Genomic DNA, 18,689 nt, shown 5'->3' on the forward strand with positions numbered 1-18,689 from the left:
TTTAAGGCCTGAAGTAGTTGTCCCGGTTGTCCAGTTAGGAAGAGCTGCAGCCGGTGCTCCAGCCCTGCTTGCTCTTTGTCCTGGACTCTCATGTTGTCTGTGCTTCCCTCCACTGCCACCCCTCTGTGCCCAGTTTTCAGGAATCACCCAGATGATTTCCTAGTGGTTCCTCCTTTGTCCTGCTTCTGGAGGCACAGGCTCTTCAGGGAAGAAACTCTCTACCCACTGCAGTCCATGGTGGTCTCTCCACAAACCTTTCTTCCCTTCATGGGATGGAAAGAATCTGGCCTGGGCACCGGGAACCCTGCTACTGGCACTATTTCTGGCGACACTTCCTCTGTTGCCTTGCCTTGCAGGGTGAGAGCTGGAAGGGAAGGATGCCTGGGGGCCCATGCCCTCCTGTTTCCAGGACAATAGCAGTGGAGATGCCCGTCCCTGCCCTCCTCACCCCTTGCGTGTCACTTAAGGTGGCAAGAAGCATGTACATTATTTAATGGTAACTTACATTAATGGTAACATTACATTTAATGGTAACTAACACAATGGTGCATTTTATGTAGATGATATTGGAACACAGTAATTCAGTGTCTGATAAGGCCAAAATTTAAACAGCAAAAAGCAAGCATCATTGTAGAAACAGTGTTCATCTGTCACGGATGGAAATGACCACTTCCCCTTCATCCTGGCGCTCTTTATCTGTGACCCTTTTGAGGTTCTCTTTGGTTCTGCATAATATTGTCATTACAAGTGTGTGTATATGTAGTTTTGTGTGTGTGCTGTATATTTCTTGAAGGTATGAGCTAAATCTTACTCTTCAATTCCACAGCATTCCTTGTACGTGCTCTAGACACTGGTTCAGTGAATGAACAGACAAATGAGAAATTCAAGTGGTAGCTGGATATTTTATGTGAATTCTGAATGCATCATGCTAAACTTAAAATTTTGAACTCGAACTTTTGCAGTCCTCTGGGTAAACTAGGCTTTCGCACAGGGTGGGTGAAGAATTGAACAACTAAAGTGAGTGGTTTGTAGTTTGGGTTCACTACATAAACAGAGCACCTACATTGTTAAGTGTCTCCAAGTCCATGCACATTAGGCCCCTGTCGTGAACACACAGTGCGTTGCTTTGTGGACCATTCCTGCATGGGAGAGGCTTCATGTGAACTGACCGTGTATCTTGCTGGCACCACTTGGCACCCACAAGGATCCAGGAGCAGAACAGAAGGGAGAAGAAAGGCAGGGGCTCCTGGTGCCCCTCAGAGGGGCTTTGATAGCCTGGGCATCCTGTGGAAGGAGACCCCTGGCCAGGCCTGTTATGTGCCCCTGGATCAAAGGATTGGGAGCGAGGAACTTGGTGGAAAGGGCTTTTAGTAGCACTGAGCCCTCTTCTGGAAGATGGTTCCTGGCTCTGAGTTGGAGGCAAAATGTAATGTCCTCTGAGCATCATCCATGAAGTAGCCAACGTGGGCTTCCCCCCTCAGTGATGGCAGTGTGTATGGCCGCTGTGGAACAAAGGCTGGACCCTGTGACCTTTGTCAGCTCACAGAGCAGCAGGAGCCAAACCGATTCAGGATGCTGGGTCCTCTGTCTTGAAATTGCATTTCAAGAATGAAGTAAACCAAATGTAATTGTTTATTTTTGAATAATTAATATATTTAGTATACCAGAATACATAAATACTTAATATATCACAATAATAAGGAAGGACTTTTCCAAACTCTTTGTTTCCAAAGCAGTATCATAAACCATCCTTTTACTTGGCAGAGACTTTACTATGTTTCCAAAAAGCCAGCAAGCACTGCTCCTAAAATAGTCCCATCTGTTCCTCGGAATAGACCGACCCTGTTAAAATCCAGCTAAATTTCTACTGTCTCAGTGTGACAGATTGCAGAGGATTTTTTTTTCTTTTACTAGAACTTCATGGTAGTGTCTTTCTGAAAGCTCAATAGAAGGTCTGGAGAATAAATCTCAAATTATCTCTATAGAACTGCCATTGACAGCCTCCATCGGTCACAAAACGACGTGTCACCATTGCAGCTGTCACTAGGTTGCACTGAACCTGGGGCACAAAGACTCAGGGCACCTTCCCAAAGTTGTAGAAGCAGCAGCTGTTTGTTCTCTGTAGAGAGAGATTCCCTCATTCCCAGACATGGCTGTCCTGGGACAGAAGCAGCTGCACACACCTTGGAGGGGTCGGGAGGGCCCACCCTTCCTGGAGGCGTGTGGAGGGTGGGTGTTCCTGGGTGGTGTCATCATATCTGGGTGAAGGGGCACTTCAGGTGAACCCAAAACCTGGGACCAAAGAAAACTGCTCCTTGAGAGAACTTTGGGGTTAATTCTGCCTCTGATAGTTGAGCGGTGGCTATATGTCTATACTTGACCATTTCGTGGCGGGGGGACAATGGGTGTATGTCGGGACAGCCGTTGGGATCTCGAGTCTGTTCACGTTTTTTGCTGAGTGTCGTGCTAGGTGGTGAACACACAGGAACTTCTCCCTGCAGCCCACATGCATGCGTTTTCCCAGAAGATGCTCCTGATCAGTTGAGACTGAACTTTAGCACTTGGAATGTTCTAGAAATGTTTGATAGTCATGCAGCAGATGCTCGGTAGGGCATGATACGCAACATGATTCAACACGATCTGGGCTCAGCAGCTGCTGCTGTGTGGATGTCGAGCTAATCACTCTCTGTGGGTCTGCGTTGTCCCTGGGAGGCTGGAGGGCTTCCTCGAAGTAAACGTTCATCAGAGCTTGACCTGATTCAGTCCAACAGGAGGCAGGAGCTCCAGGTGTAGGGTCGTGAACCAAGGCTGCCTTCCCTTAAAGAGAGAAGTTCACAGGGAACTCAGGATCTGCTCATGCTTACTCGAGTTAGGAGGCCAGACCCCTGGCTGCAGAATGTTGTGGTGTTGCAGCTGGAGGCATGAACCAGCCCTTGTGAACAGTATTCCGGGTAGTGTTTGGGAACCATGGGTCAGGGGCACTGCTGAGCACTGGGCTGTGGACAGGGAAGGGCAGTGAGCCCTGCAGTGGTGCTGATCGATGTCGAGAAGAGACAGGGAAGCTCTTCCCAGAGGTAAAGGAAGGGAGGGCAGAGGAAGGAGCAGCACCTGAGCCGTGACTGTTGCTGAGGAGGGTAGAAGCCACGGTGGGTTAGAGTCAGGGAGCCCGGTTGTCTTCCTTCCCTGGCGCCAGGTGTCCTGCAGAAGTTTGTTTACTGCTGCTGTGGTGACTATCCTGAATGTTAAAGGAGTTTTTAGCAAATTACAGGTGGAGGGGCCTAGGGATTTGATTTGCTCTGATTTTCTAGAACTCCAGGTTCCTGTCGTCCGTAAGTGTGGGGTGGAGTGCGGATGCTCTGCAGATGCTCGTCTTGCAGGAGGAGGAAAGACTTCAAGGGACAGAGTCAGTACGGAGGCGATGCTGTCATAGCCCTGATTATCTCTTGTGGGAAGAAGGCTAAGATCTACAGTACACAAATATCATCAGCTTCCATACATTGGTACTGAGAGGGTCCAGAACAGCACTGTCCAGTAGGACTTTCTGTAAGATGGAAAACTGTCACTGAGCTGGCCTGACGTGGTACGTAGCATCTGAAATGGGATTAGTGCAGAGGAGAAACCGAACTTTTGCTCTTGTTTAATTGTAATGAACTTCATCTAGCCGTGTGTTGCCAGTGGCTTCTGTGTGGGACAGCACGGTTCTGGAGGACAGACCTGTGTGTGGATGATGTCGTGGTGTTAAGTTTGGTAATGGGCTCCTTTCTTGAACAGCATATGCTTCTGTGTGTCTGTCCATCTGTGGCTTGTGTTAGCGATCTAGTTTACTCACAGATGCTGAGTTTGATGGTGAAGACCTGAACGTGTGGAGAGCCGCGGACAGGATGGGAAAGCAGTGCGGGTGACGCACCCAGCACTGGGCCAGACCCCTCCACTAGGTCAGCCAGACCTAGATCTGAGAGCGCAGGCTGCCCGTCCCGATCATTTCCACCTAGAGATTTCTTAGCTTCGACGCTCCTCAGGAATCATCCCCCTTCACTCTTTGGAAGGGACCCTGTGATTGTGGCCACATCTGAACCCCAGAGGACCCTCAGACAGGGGACAGAGAGAGCTTAGAATTTGGAACTACTTCACGGTTTGGAGGCCTGCTCGCTCCTTAAGGGAGACTGAGAGGTACGGCTCTGCTGGGCCTGTCTGTGTCTTGGGGAGTCATATTTGAGGGCGAAACAGGGAACCTGGTTGGATGGGGATGATGCCCAGGCCAGTGGGCCACACAGGCACTGTGTGAGCCGAGTGCTTAGAACAGGCTGCCTGCTGCCCCGAGCCAGGCATGCTGCTTCCCTGGCCATTAGCAGAGAATATGCTGGCCCCGAAAGGACCAGAAGTCTGTGCCAGGGCGATAGTTCCTGCTCGTTAATGATGGGGGCTTTTAGAGAGGTTTTGCAGGGTCCTGTCAGTGGAGAGAGTGTACCTGCGAGATTCTGATGTAAATTTTCCAGACCTCTCAGAAAGTCTGCTCCAAACTGGGCTCAAGGGCAGCCATGGGAGCCTGACTCCCTGTTACATCCTCCGTGTGGCCTTACGTTCAGTGTGATCTGGGTCATCAGCTCACTTGTAGGCCTGCCCCACCCCCTGGGTAAATCACACGCAGCAAGGGAAGCCCCTCAGCAGGGCACGTTCCTAAGGCCAGGCGGGCGCTTTCAGGGCTGGTACCTGGGTCCTGAGCGTTGTCGGTTTATCTCCGTTAGCACAGAAGGAGTGGTGTTATAATGGCACGGTAATCCATTCCGGGGGGGAAGGGTGAAAGATTGATGTGTTATCTGATGATTTTTAAATGAGGCCTTTGGAATACTTCAAAATGGAAAATGGTTACTAAAGAAAAAGAAAGTGGTTTCAGATCTTTACCTTCCTGCTTTGAATTTCACTCTTCTTCTTTTCTGTCCACATAGAAACGATGTGCTGGGAGGAGGGATTAATCAGTGGAAACTGGTTAGACTTCCAGAAATAACTCATGGCTGCCTCTGCCTTAGCACCCTCTCCCAGTGGCTTCCCCTCCACAGCTCCCTGGGATTAGAATGAAAGAGTTTGCAATCCCTTTGGCTGTTTCAGCATCTGTAGTAGGTTAAACTGTGTCTTCCCCAAAGATAGGCTTGAATCCTGTTACCTGTGCATGTAACTTACTGGGAAACATGGTCTTCACAGGTGGAAGTCTCCCAATGCGAGTATCCTGAGAAGGGGCCTCTGTGCGATGACTGGTGTCTTTCTAAGAGGAAGGAGGGGGAGTTTTGAGACAGAAACACAGAGAAAAAGGCCACGTGAAGACAAGGCAGGGACGGGAAGGATGTGGCTGTAAGCCCAGTGAAGCCAGAAGCTGGGAGAGTCAGGGAGGCTCCTCCGACAGGGCATCTGGAGGGAGCCCGGCCCTGCCCGCACCTTCATTTTGGGCTGCTGGCCTCTAGAACTGGGAAGATACGCTTTAATCGTTTAAGCCACAGTTTGTGGTAATTGTCATGGTGCCCTAGGAAACTAGCACAGCGTCTGTCTGAGAATGCTGTTTGCATACCATCAGTGCTCAGGACGGAAGTTCACATGAGGCACAGAACGTACACGTGTGCTTGTGCATATGCATGGACATACACGGTGTCACACCTCCTGAGTTAGTGCAGGAAACGCCTGTGTGAGCCCACATGCTCTCCTCAGCCATGGAGGGAGAAGGTTTGAGTGGGAGTTTGTGACTCGGACCACAGCCCCTGTAGGCACCAATGTTTGTGTTGTCAGACTGAATCATTTTATGTTGAGCATTAAGATCAGCAATTAAGATTGTCGTCAGGTCACACTGACTCTCAGCACGTCAGTGGCAGAACATTAGCACACTGACCACTTGTAGTTCAGGATGAAATATGTAAGAGAAGGCCCAGGGAACGCAGAGGATACTACCACCAAGTGCTGGCCTCCTTGGGAAGTGTGTGTGCTGCGAGGAATTCTGGACGATGCTGGTTTAGTGCTGAGCTTAAATGCCCGTGAGGAATTCAGGTCAGGTGGCCAGTGAGAAGTTTGGGTTTGGCAGGCACGTTGGCGTAGCTGATGGTTCACGTCAGCGTCAGTGACTTTCTCAGCTCCTTTCTCATACCAGCATTTGTTTCCCTTCTCTCTAGGCCTGCCTCTGATCGGGGGTGGGCAGGGAAGGGGGACGGCTCTGGGGGCAGAACGCTTTACTGGGGGGCCAGGAGGCTCGTGAGAAGCACTCCCTCAGGCACACGGTCCCTTTTGAGCTGTGCTGCCTTTTTCCCCGAACCCGTGCAGTTCGCTGCCTATACTGCAGGCTTGAAAGGTGCTCTGATCCTGTGGCCTGCTCTGTGGACCCCAGGATTCTGAGGCGGCTTCGCATTGTCCTGGAAGTGGGTGTGGAACAGAACAGTGGGCAAGGTTCCCTCCTCCCCACGACCCAAAACTAGCTTCTTACTGTTCTTATAGATTTGGCTTTTGAGAATGATTGTAATTTAAAATCGCAGATCACCCAGCAGATGAGAAATACTGAGAGATGAAATAAGTGTCTGAGGTCATGTGGCCGAGTAGTGGTAGACTGGGCTGGAATTTGAGGTGTGCGATTTCTGTTACTCCACAGAGAAGAGAATGGACACGGGGTGGGAGTAGCCAGAAGTGCTTGAGGTCTGCTCCTCCCTGCTTTCAGCTCCCCTGGGTGTACACCCCCATGTGGGAGTGCTGGGTCATGTACAGTGGGTTTTTGTAAAGATGCATTCATAGTACACAGGCATGTTTTAGTAGTTTGTTCTTACTTAATAATGGTGTTATTAAACAAGGGCACAAACAGTGGGTGCACTAGGGTGAAGTGGGGCTGTTGGGACAGAGAAGCTCCATAATACAGCAGCTTAAAGGACCAAGAAGTGCTTCTCCCTCACGCAAGGCTGCTGACTGGCCCCACTAGGTTGTGCAGGGACCCAGATTTCTTCTAGATCACTGCTCTGCTAGTGATACCAGTTTGCTTTTTGAGTGTAGATTTTTGAGGGCAGATTTTTGTGGTTTTTCCAAATTTCATTTTAGCTACTGATCAAGATTAAAATTTGTGTAGGTTTGTTTTCTGCATTTGCTCCGTAACATTTTCACATTCTGTGCCTTGACCAGTAAATAAGAGTAGCTGAGTTTATCAGGCATATGGTTGATGTCTGGTATGTGATGACATGAAAGTTACTGCTGTGTGGGAATTTGAACTTAAGTGCCAAGTACTGGGAACAGTGCTGGACACACAGTAGGTGTGGAAGAGATACTGTGGACTCAGTGGGCGAAACCTGTTGTCCGTCCTGAGGCGGTGTTCTTTTCCACCTCATCCTTGGCTTGTCTGAACTGCTTTGCTGTCCAGGCCAGTTTGCAACACCACATTTTCAGGCTGTCTTTGTACGTTGGTTTAGGCTTTGATGACTCATGGTTTTTCCTTATTTTAAATGAAAAGTTTTCCCCTGTCCTCCTTATTCTCTGGCTGTGCGGTGCATATATTGTGATACACATGGTGCTTTGTAAAGGTTTCCTCTAAACACACATATACTTGAATACCCAGCAGAGATTGTTGGTTCCAGCAGTAAAGGAGAGAGCTTTGTTTACAGTGCGTTCCGCCTCTAATAAAGCATCAGTGGTTAGAGGATTGTATACATTACGCTGTATTGTTTACCTTTTGAATAAAAGGTATTATTAATAATTGCCACTTGATCAATGTTGGGCAAGATATTTAGAAAGCACAGTGTTTCCATAAGATAGAGATTTGTGCTATCATGGTTGTTATTATTTAATTAGGTAGCAGATTCGTCAAAATTTTATCACATGTTACGTGCCAGGATTGTCCAGGTATTCTATTCCCAATAGCTCAGGGTAATTTTGACCTTGAAAGTGGTTTTTGCACAGGAGGCCTCAGGGTGTGTGCTGGAAGAATTCCTGCAGCTCATTGGTCTCACAGGGAAATAACCATTGTACAAACTCATTCAAAATAACTGGTCTGCTGCACGTGAATTCTAGTGTATTATTTGCCCTCCCACCCTCCCCTCTCCAAAAAAAACCACAAAAAACAAAACCCTCTTTGACTGCAAGCCTTTTTAGGACAGAACCATTATTTTAGAAAGTAAGCAAGATTTTTAAGTGTATGTGTATGTAAGTATTTAAATACATATATAACTTGAAGATAAAATGATATAAAAACCCTAGTATATTCTGCATCTTGAAAGCTATAAGATGGATATAATATTCAGTCATTATTACCTTTCTGATAAAGTCTTTGTCTCCATTTTATTCCCATTACTTGCCTGGATGGAGCAATTTGTTTAAGAAAGTCACTGCAATCATTAATTTAGGCACCAACTTATGTCAACCTTTAAAAAATGTTTTAAAAGTAAGAATATAACCTATTTAATCTTTCGTTCAGCAAATGTTCAGTGATAGGGTCTGTGTCTGTTTCTGGCACATAGTAGGTATTCATAAGTATCTGTTGGATGAGAGAATGAATGAATGTAAAAGTCAGGATTCCTTCCATGGTGTTCAGGAATTTTGAGATAAAGCTTAGGAATGAGTGAAGCTTTTTCAGCAAGGCTGAGTGAAAGTGTGTTTGTAACCGTTTCATATGTGATTCATTGTTGGGCAGCAGCAGTGTGCTCCTCCGATCCTGGATTCCCAGGTCACAGTGCCACCTCTGATGCAGTGTTCTGTCCCCTCTGTTAGAAGAAGCCTCATTTCAAGGAGGAAAGCCAGGCTTCCTGTGCCTGGGACAGGCTGGATGCTGACCAGTGTCTCAGGCTCACTGAAAGGAGGAAATTGTTTACACTGACTTTTCCAGAATTAATGCCTTCCATGAAAGTAGGAAGTCATTCTCCATGTGTCCACAGTTCTTTGTGAGCTTGGGTAGCCTTCATGAGAAGTAATCAGTTTGCAAGTAAATCATACAGTACAGAGAAACTTAATAATCGTTCATGGAGTTTCAAAAATTTTTGTCAATTATTAGCCAGTAGATTTCAACAAATTCTCACAGGCTCCTTAACTCAGTGGCACAGTGATAGTTTTTTTTGGCTTCACCTGTCCCTGGGGTAAAGTGTGAGTTGGCACTGAGCTGCTGATGGAAGATTAAACACTCGGGAAGATACGGCGGAAGGTGAGCTGACTTCCTACTTGAAGAGTTTTATTGAGCTGAGAAGAAATGGGCAGAAATTGAATTTCAGGTAAATAAAATGTAAGTCAAACAGTTATTGATGGACAGAAAGTGCCTTTCTGGCTGGTTACCACATCCTGCAGGAGTAGGAGGTGGCCGAGAATGGGGACTGGCAGGCTGTCAGAGAGTGAGTTACCCAGCCGGCAACAGAAGTCCCCTGCCTACAACAGTGGGGTTCAGAGGAAATGCTGCAGAGACTTTCCTTCAGTTGATTATCTCGTGTTCAGACCAAGAATCCTTTCTTGGACACAACGTTTTGTAGATGTCTTGTTCCTTTCCCTGCCTTCAGTGAAGGAAGAAGGGATATTGGCCTGAAGGGTACAGAAAAGATTGCTGGGAAGTCAGTCACCTGGACAGTGGGACGTCAGAAAACCTAAGGGTGTGTAAAAGTCTTCACAGTTATCTTCCCTCTCCTAGCCTGTTCCAAAATAACTAATTTTGTGGCACTTCTGAGATTCCACTTCCCAATATACGATAGTTGCCGCAAGAAATACCATCTCTGCCTCCTTCCATGTTCCCTGGATGGTGTAAACCCCTCCCCGAGGACTGTCATAGCAAAGCTCGTCTTACCACTGTGACCGCTAGAGGGGTGTTGGGCATCTGGCTTCCACAAACCAGGTTTACCGAGACCCACGTAATCGATGTGCATTCCAGGGTTGATCACGTGTAAGTCTGTAGCGTGTAAGCACTGGGGAGAAGACAGAGTAGTCAGCTGACCGCAGCACCAAACAGGGTTTACAAGCTGAGATGGCTGTTGGTGAGGACTTGCACTGAAGTCTGTAAAAAGAAAAGTAGCTGCCAGAGAGGAACGACCGGAAAGGACTGGAAGAGACAAAATGTGTGTTGTCTCCTTGCCTGCGAAGCTTTAAAAGAAATCTGCAAGATACACTTGAGTATCTTTTGTTTTTTTTCTTCAGTGAAAGATTCATTTACTTGAAAAAATACAGAATTGTTTCCACTGGATCGATATTCAAAATTTATGAACAGTTTCTAGGGGTGGGGAGGGAAGGATTCACACGGTGGATTGTTGTTTGGGGGCTTTTTTCTCCCCCATTTACTTCCGCTTAAACACTTAAGCTCATTGTGCCATAAATGAGAAAGTAAGTGTGTGTGAGTGTGCATTTAAGTACTTACTCACAAAGGAAGGGGGTCTTTGGGGTTTACCCAGTGGTGCAGTGGCTCGATGTCCATCTGGTGTAGTGGCCTGATGTCCAGCTAGTGCAGTGGCTCGATGTCCTCCTGCATGTAGTCCATGTGAGTTCTGGTGACACAATTTATGCAGCTGCTCTTTAAATCTTGTGGTAACAGTGCCTTGTCTCTGCTCAAAAGAAGCACAGTTTTCGCCCTTGTTCTGCCTTTAAATAAAAGGGTTGTCTGATTTTTGCGGGGGCGCCCTTCCTCTACCACCCACAAGGGGCAGGCCAGGGGTGGTCCCCACTGTCGAGGCTCTGTGTGGTGGTTGTGTTCACTCTGTGATGTCTGCTGATTATGGGGGGACAAGAAAGTAGAAGTGTAAAAGGGCAGTGTGATTGCCTCGGGCCAGGAAGCTGGTGCATAGAACCTGGGCCTGGGCTCACCTGGCGTGCCGTGGCCTTACGGGACTGCGGGCTCCTGGTGGGGGCAGTGAGACCACCCCACAGTGGGCACAGGGAGGAGACTGGACTTCTGATTAAGAAGAGGATTTGGTGGCCTGAGGTGGGGTGGGGGGATCTTCCTGGATGCCGGGCAGGGATGGCAGCCCCTCCCGGACGTCAGGAAAGCACCCCTCACTGTGGGCTGGACACCCTAGTCACCAACCTACTGCCACACACCCAAAGGGGAGTCTTAAACCATGCTTTGCTCCTATATATATTTTTTTGTTTCCTATTTTTATTTACTTATTTTTTAATTGAGTTGTAGTCAGTTTGCAATGTTGTGTTAATTTCTGGTGTACAGCACAATTTTTCAATCATACATGAATATACTTGTATTCATTTTCACATTCTTTTTCACTGTGCTTGTTCCTATAATTTTAGGGTTAATTAAAATGATCTTATTTCCGTAAGCTGCGTTTTCTTGTCTTTCTCCCTCCCATTCTCTCATGATCTGGTGGTGAACCCCCTGCGTCCTCATGTTGAATCCCCGGTCCTCTCAGCATTCCCTTTCTCCCCTCCTCACCCCAGCCTTGCCAGTCTCAGCAGGACTGGACCCCACCTGCTCCTGGGCCATCTTGCTGGCGCTTCTTCTGTCCCTTCTCGTGTGTGCTTTCCTCTCCTTCATGTCATGTCTCTGTAGTCTCACCTCTCAGTGGGGAGCCCTCGTGGTCAGCCCCTCCCCTCTGGGTCTGCTCTGCACCCCTGCTCTCACTGCCGAGCATGTTGGGACGTTGCAGATCTGAGTCGGGATCCTCACTGCACGAGTGGGAAAACTGAGGGCTGGGGAGGTTGTGATCCAGGCAGGCTCACCGACAGGGAAGTGACCTCTGGAACCAAGCTCCCACCTCCCAAACCCACCCCTGGTGTCTTCTCCACGACACAGGGTTGTGCTGCTTGTGCCATGGTGGCCCTTCCTGTAGGATTACCTGGGGTCAGGGGCGGGCCCTCCCTTCTCCATCCCAGCTGGTGGCTCAGAGGGTGTCATTGAAACGACCAAAAGGGGATGAACCAGGCACATGCTTTCTGGAGCTGATGTGGAGTTACTGTTTTCTTTGGGAACCTAAGAATCGAGGTTCCACGTGGACATGTGCTTTATCTGCGGGTCAGGATGACAAAAATCACGAAACGCTGGTGAAAGAGATCAGAGTTAAATACCATGTTCATAGATCAGGAGACCCAATGTGTATCGATGTCAGTTCTCCCTAAACTGACCTACAGAATTAAGGCAACTCCTGTCAAGTGCTCAGCAAAGTCTTTGGTAGAAATAGCTTTTCCTAAAATTTATATGGAAAGGGAAGAGCCGTGGAATAGCTAAAGCAACTTTGACAAAGAAGATTAAAGTGGGAGAAGTCTCTCCCCCAGGGCTGAGGCTTACAGTGTAGCCACAGTCGTCCAGAGTGTGGGAGGGATAGACCCACAGTTGAGTGAATGGGGTGGGGAACTCAGATCTACACAAAATGCCCGGTTAATTTTTGACCAAGAAACAAAAGCAATTCAATGAAGGAGGGATGACCTTTTCCATAAATCATGTTGGAGCAATTGGATATCCATAGACCAAAAAAGAAGAAGAAGAAGAATTTAGACCTGGATCCCACACCTTATATACAGAATTAACTTAAGGATCAGAGATCTCAGTGTAAAATGTAAAACTACAACACATCTAACAAGAAACAGATCTTCGTCTGAGGACCAGGTGAAGAGTTCTTAAATCGAAACTAAAAGCACAATCCCTCAAAGGGAAGATCGAATTGGACTTTATCAAGATGAAAGGTTTTTCTCTGGGAAAGCCCCTGGAAGAGGATGAAAAGATGCAGCAGCTGGAAGCCCACACACCCAGCAGAGGACTTGTATGCACGGTGTGCAAAGAGCTCCCAGAACTCAACAGTGTTGCCAAAAATCCAGGCAGAAAACAGGCCACAGTCACGTGCAGACATCTTACCAAAGAGGACGTGCAGGTGGAGACAACGTGAGGACAAGCTCCACGTGGTTAGGGAGGGTTTAGGGAAAAGCAGATTAAAACTGCTGAGAGTCCCTGTGCACCTGTCAGATTGGCAGAAGTGAGAGCAGCAGTGACACCAGACCCTGGCGAAGATGCAGACGCACTGTCTGCAGGGACTGCTGGGGTCTGGGCTTCCTCATCGCCTGGGACCCCGGCTCCTGCCTGTCTCCCCCGAGCACCGCGCTCTGAGGCTGCATCCTGGGACTCTGACTCCTTGGTGCTGGAATAAAAGCAGGGGAGCAAAGGCCAGAGCTGCTGCAGGCCCTCAGGGCACCATCTCAAATGGGTCTGAAAAAGCGAACTGCAGGTGAGAGAGGCAGGAGGCGTGGCCCTGCACTCGCTCTTCCTGACTCTCACAGGGGTCAGAGTGAAGTGACAGTACCCGGACCTTAGTGGCTGCAGTCAAGATTTCAACACAGGGCATGTTTAAAATATATACATTTCTCTTTCTAATCATGCCATTAACTAAATATTTTAAGGAACTTTATGGTCATTCACGTAAACATAAAAATCCCACTCATGTTAACTTGTAGTTCTTTGGAATTTTTTCCCATCATACTAAGTAGTTGAGTAAATGTTGGTGATTTTATAATCCTAGAGAAAGGTCTATATTTATCCTGATTCCCTTATTTAAAACATCCTTATGAAATTCAAATGTCTAAATTTTTACATTGGAAATGCAGCATAAACCCAAGGAAAATGACAGCACCATAAATGCGGCAGTACAGACAGTGACGAAGGAAAACAGTAATTGTGAAGTGGGGTGATGCCGGTGCGATGTGGGCCCAGGCTCTGGAAAGACTCTAGGCCCTGCTGCTGGCTTTGTGCCCCACCTTGAAAGCAGTGAGCCGCCCTGGACAGGCTCTGGGGAGTGAGTCACTTGGCCTGGTTGCCCTCTTAGCGAGAGTTCAGCCTGGCCGCCCAGAGGGTGGCAGATGGAGGAGACGGAGATCCAGAGCTGATGGCACCTGGGGTCAGGGGCCCTGAGGATAAGAGACTCGGGTGGACGCCCGAGAGGTGGGTGCTCAGCGTTTCCTCCTCTCTCCTGTTTGCTGGCCCAGCCGGGAGGCACTCTGGAGCTGGAGCCATGCACAGATTTAAGCGTGTAATGGATGCCACATGAGTACTGGGTTTTTAAACTGCATTTCCTTACCTGCTTCATGCTTTCTGAGACATCTCACCCTCCATGTGTGTGATCTTTTCAACTACGGCAGAAGGTAACAGGTGTTACTATCTGTTTTATCTCCAAGAAAGATGAAACCCAAGAAGTTAGCTGACACGTGGGCTCCCACCCAGTGTTCAGGCAGGGAGAGATCCCTGGTCTGCCTGCTTCTTCTCCCCTGGACAGGTGGGTTCTTGCCAGGACAGCAAGTTTCTTTCTGCAGAGAAGAAACCTTGTCCCAGAGATGACTAACGCACCTCAGCAGCCGAGAGGGCCGTCGGTGGTGCTCCCTGAGCCTTATAAAGCCATTGGCATAGAGAGAAGTGTTCCGAAGGTTCCTGACAGCCATGAAACTCCAAACATGGAAATGATTGCTTTGTTATGTAAAGCATTCATTCCAGCCTTGAATAATAAAATAAACTCCCGACACCAAGAATGGAAACCGTCCCCGCGAGGCTGTCTTTCACTCTGTGCTGAGCCAGCTGTGGAGGTGGCTCTGGGGCACATACCCCACTCCTGGGCACTCCGGCTCTGCGAACTTCCCATTCTGACCAGACACCCACAGGGCTCTGTGCAGTTTCCCGTGGGGTCCGAGTTTGCCAGCGTGAGGCCAGGAAGGAAAAACAGAGGAGCTGCAGTGTCACCTCCCCTTTTGCATCTCCTGGGCCTGTTTTTCCTTCACTTTTCTAAGACTCGGGGTTTGCCCGGAAGCTCTGGACTACAGTATGAGTGAGAGAAGAATTCTTCCTTGGGGGAGGAGGAGTGGAGGTCTCCATCTCAGTGAGATTCATTGGTGTCTGGGGGTTTCACTTGACTTGCATTTTCAGCCTAAATTTATGACTTGTCTGTAAATCTCTTTCTTTGTTACAGAACACATGAGAACTTTAATTTCTACTGTTGAAATTCTAAGTCTTAAGGAACTTCTTTGTCCGAGGATAATGATATGAATAACATCTTGATAAAGGAGAAAATGTTTCAAAAGACCACTTACATTTTCCCCTCACTGAGGCTACAAACCATCTTGCGTTTTACTTTTCTGTTATACATTCTTATTCCTAAAATTAAGAGAGCTAAGTGAATATCTTGAGTATTGAAGCATGGAAAGTACACTCTTCGGACTTTTGTGTGGGGAATTCTTGAACAAGGGGTCCTGTGGTCCTTCAACATCAGCAACATCTGCTCTTCAAGGAGCGGAATTGTGTGGATGCAGCATGGGGGAAGCGATCCGCATGTCTCCTTGACATGTTCTTTTGGCTTCCAGGTTGAAAGAATACTGATTAACCGCTCTAAACCATGGAGCAGCCTTTGCAGATGGATGGGTTTTGGTAAAACCTTTCTTAGAAATGTGAGATGTGGAGGAGGGTTCCTCTCCTTGAGTTTACAGCATTTCACCCTGAAGACTGCTCTTTCCAGACCCAGAGTGAGGAGCAGGGGGAGGCACAACCGGCCGATCCTTTAGCCTGAACTGACGGGAAGCAAAGGAGAAACACTGTTGTTTCCATGGCGACAGCATGGCATTGATGCCAGCCAGCCTCAGACAGAAACCAAGGAGGCGCCCTGGGTGGATAGAGTTGTGCCTGAAGCCAGCCAGGCAGCTTCCGTCTCCCATCCCTCTTCCTTCCGTCCATCAGTCATTGTCCTTTCAGTTTACGTCGTCTTTCTACATGTGTCTAACCTGTCAGTCTTCACTGCTGTGCTTTCCCCAAGTCCTCGCTGGTTGCTTCAGAACATAAGACCCCTACTTGTACCACTTCACGATGAGTTTGCTGTAATCTGCTGGGTCTCTGTCGACAAGACGCTAAGGTAGCCCCGGAGTTAGAGTGACCGGAGAAGGAGACGCAGCAAGGGCACCACGGTAGCCCCGATGCTCCGGCCCCTAAGGAACAGGGGTGCTCTGGGTAACACACAAGCACTTTAGTGATGGAACCGACGTTGGCTTCCCCTCTGCCCTTTCCCCACGTGGCCCCTGAACATTTAAATGACCACCAGGTGGGGGCCCTGGTGAGGAAAGCAGCTCCTGCCCAGTGACTTCCTTGAAGTCCCTCCGTATGGTTGTGTCCTTTACTCCTTTGTGACTAACTCCCTCAGCACACAGTCCTGGTCTGTAAAACAGAGGGGTCACTTGGTTCTGTAGTGCACCTACTCATGAAGGTGTCACACCTGTCTCTGAAAATAAGCCACTCATACATGTTACGGAAGTAAACTGGAAGCAGCTGTCTGAGGCCTCACGAGGAAACCACCAGCGAGACTCCGTGTGGCCTGAGCTCAGGGCAGGGATGGTAGTAAGATGGGACAGGGTCTGGGGGGCTGAAAGCAGGCAGTGGGCTGCGAGGGTGTCCCTGGGGAGCGCGTGCTGAGCAGGACACCCAGGTGGCGAGAAGCTGACTGTGTGGTGGAGGCTGGAGTGGAGACTCCAGGTGTGGCTTCCACGGTAACAGACTAGGACTTGGACAGAGACTGTTTTCTTCTCAGACTCGGGGCCCTGGGTGAGAAGCGTAATTACTGTCTGTGCCTCAGTTTCCTACCAAAGTAGCAGTTTTTATAAGAATGAAAAGAGATGACTTAGGACACGTAGGATGGGGCCTGGGAGTAAATGCTTCTGGCTTTGCAGGCCGTACAGTGTGTGTGGTGCTTACGAGGTACACGGCTGTGTGTCTGCTGGTAAAACTGTATTTGCAGGAATAGCCCACAGGCTGGGTATGCAGTCTGCCAGCCCCCGATTCAGATGGAGTTTGGGAGGCACAGAAGTTACTCAGTAGCATCTCCCCTCTTCTGGGTTTCGAGAGAGGATGCAAGCCTGGATTTCCGAGTGGCATCCGGAGGTTCTCCGGGCTGACTGCTCAGTGGCAGAGCTGGCAGTGGAGCTGCACTGAGCACCTGTGTCGCCCATGTGGGGTGCTGGCTCCGACCCCACCAGCCCCTCCTGGGTCCCGGCGTCAGGAACTAGAGTGGACACCCCATGCGGCTCACGGTGACACCACCCTTCTAAGAGGAGCCATGGTTTCAGGGGGAAGTGCCTGTTTCCCTTTAGTCCAGGTCTTAACTGGAGCATTCCAAAGAAAGACCAGATTCTAAGTGAGAGGGAGGAGTGGGTATCCTTTGAGGGTGGCTTCAAGGGAACTGTCCCCCCCACCCCCAACGTTAGTTTAATGCTCATCTGAGGAATTTTTAAAACTTGACTGAACTTTAGTCTTTTAATTTTCGTACCAGCTTATTTAAGCAGGTGATTCTGAGCCTTTACTCTGTGTTTCCTACAGATTCTTCCTTCTTGTTGTAGGCATTTCTTTTCCACTTAGAGAAGACCCTTCAACATTTCTTCTAGGGTAGGCTGGGTACTGATGAAGTCTTTTAGTTTCTGCTTGTCTGCGAAGTTCTTTCTCCTTCAGTTCTGGGTGATTGATGCCTTGGCTGGGCAGCGAATCCTAGGCTGCAGGTTTTTCCCTCTCAGCACTTTGAATATATTGGGTCGCTTGCTTCTGGCCGCAAAGTCCCTGCAGGAAAACCAGCTGACGGCCTTGGGAGGGTTCCCTGGAACTGACTGTTTTTCTCTTGCTGCCTCTACAGTTCTCTGTCTGTAATTTTTGCCATTTTAATTACGATGTGCCTTGGGGTGGGTGTCTCAGGGTTCATCCTGTTTAGGACCCTCTGTGCTTCCTGTACCTGGATATCTTTCTTCCTTGACAGTGGCAAGTTTTCAGCCATGATTTCATCAAATGCATATTTGACCCCTTCTCTCTTCTTCTGGGGCGCCTGGATTGTGAGTGTTAGTACAGCTGATGTTGTCCAGGAATCTCCTACACTGTTCTCATTTTAAAATTTTTTCTTTTTGCTCTTACTGCATGATTTCCATTGTTCTGTCTTGCGGATTGCGGATGCATTCTTCTGTATCATCTGGTCTGCTTTGCATTCCTTCTAGTGTGTTTTTCATTTCAGTTATCATATTCTTCAGTTCTGAGTGGTTTTTGTTTCATTTTTTTCATTTAATTTTCTACTTCCTTGTTACAATTCTCACTGTGTTCATCTGTTTTCCCAAGTTCAGTTAGTATTCTTACTATTAATGCTTTGAATTCTTTATCTGGTAAGTTGTTAATTTTTGTTTTATTATTTATTGTGAGCCCAGGTCATGTCTTCCCCCGGGGTGTGCTGGCAGTGGTCATCTTGGTAGGAGGAGGGGCTGAGCCAGGTGGGAGCTGGGCCCCCTGCTGCCCAGTGGCCATCACAGGGTCGGGTCCCAAGTTGCAGGAGCAGAATCCCTGAGGGTCAGGTCAAGCCTGCTCCATTCCCTTTAAGTGTATGTTCTTCCCCCTCCTGACACCAGGATCCCCTCCCAGAGTTGTCTGTGCAGGGCTACTGATGCACGGGCCCTCCCACTGTGAAGCCGATGGGCTGAAGCGGCTCGGCTTTGGCTGTGTGTGAGCCAGGGTAGCTGGGAGCAGGCGCACCACTCAGGAGGGTTCGTCCCTTCACTGTGTCTGACCCCAGGACCAGGGTGCCCAGGCTGTGGCTCGATACACTCACTCCCCAGGGAGGAGCTCTGCCCAGGCTCTCCCTTTTTTTCTGAGTCTCCTCCCAGGGGTACAGGCTCCGACCTCCCCACTTCTCTTCCTTTCCTGCCCGATTCTCTGTGGGTCTCCCCCCCCCAACCTGGTCAGGCAGGACTCTTTCTGCCAGTTTCCAGTCATTTTTCAGTGA

The 18,689-nt window shown here is 48.7% G+C and overlaps 1 protein-coding gene across 9 annotated transcripts in view; it reads left to right on the plus strand.

Moving 5' to 3' along the window:
* Positions 1–18,689, plus strand: part of DIP2C (disco interacting protein 2 homolog C) — a 246,481-nt gene that overhangs the window by 103,990 nt on the left and 123,802 nt on the right. The gene's annotated exons all lie outside the window — the stretch shown is intronic.

This window comes from Vicugna pacos, chromosome 35 (assembly GCF_048564905.1).
Source record: "Vicugna pacos chromosome 35, VicPac4, whole genome shotgun sequence".
NCBI lineage: Eukaryota > Metazoa > Chordata > Mammalia > Artiodactyla > Camelidae > Vicugna > Vicugna pacos.